We start from the raw sequence: 1,348 nt of genomic DNA on the forward strand, positions 1-1,348 counted from the left end.
TTAGATTTAAAAGAAAAATTTTTATGAATTTCTAACTCGAAATAATTTGCAAATTTTCGTGATTTTTCCATATTTTGTCATTTTTTGAACTTTAAATGCTTATAAAAAAAACTGTGACTAACGATTTTTAATATTTTTCATCTGCCTTTGAAACAATATACTAGGAGCCTTCTATTAAATTTTCAAGTTTTTTTATCCAAAAAATAACATTTTATTGATATTTTTAGAAAAAAAACTAAAAAAAAATGGAAAATGAAAATGTCCGTAAAGAGCTCAAAATAAATCAAAATATTTTAAAAATGTTATGGTGTATATAAAATGCTAAGATAAACATTAAGTCAAAATTTCATGTATCTACGGTCATTTTTTTTAAAGTTACACCAAAAACCAAATTCAATTTTGTGAAAAATCGATTTTGCGTAAAAATTCCAGTTTTTCCTTAATATTTCTTTTGTTTTTCCCGGCGCTTTTGAAAACTACTGGGAAATTTAAATTTTGACCTCCCCAATGCACCAACGATATTCACTTTCCAATCGAACAAAATACTGAAGTTGAAAATCGTAGCATTATTTCGACTACTTATCGTGTACATAGACACAAAAAAAATAAATAAATAAAAATATAAATAAAAAAAAAAACACACATCATTGTAAAATCAATACATTCATCGTTCCACTCAGAATCTAAAATTAAATTTTATTGACATTTATCGAAACCATTAATAGAAATCAGAATTCAAGTGGTTTAATTTTTATGATTTTTAAAATGTCAAAATTGTTTGAAGTAACTCATTAATTTGAAAAGTAATAACTTTGAAAAAAAATAATTTAACTTAAAAATATTTATACTTAAAAATTCTCATAAAATAATTAAAAAAATTGTATACCTAATTGGCTGTTTTGATTTTTTTAAAACAATTAATTTCAGTTTTAAATATTATTTTAATTTTTAAAATAAATGTAAAAAAGGTGGGTAAGTGGATTTTGTTCTGCTGTACAGTAGGTTACAAGTGGGTCACTGTATAATGGATGGTATTAAATTTGAATTCAATGATATAATATCATTGTATAAGAAAAACGATTCTGAGCGGAGACGGTATGTCAGTCTAGGTATAAGACATAATATTATATTATAGTCTATAGTATTTAAAAAAAATTGACCTATAATAGGTATTAATGATAAATTCCAAATTAATCATATCATAATATCTATTAGGTACTTATAACGCGTTATACATCAACAACAAACCGTGATACTATCATAGATATATAATAATATACTTTAGAAGTTTCAAGTATACCCAAGAATAATATTATACAATCAAAACAAAATAACTAAAATAGTTATT

The sequence above is a fragment of the Acyrthosiphon pisum genome, chromosome X, assembly GCF_005508785.2.
Source record: "Acyrthosiphon pisum isolate AL4f chromosome X, pea_aphid_22Mar2018_4r6ur, whole genome shotgun sequence".
Lineage (NCBI taxonomy): Eukaryota > Metazoa > Arthropoda > Insecta > Hemiptera > Aphididae > Acyrthosiphon > Acyrthosiphon pisum.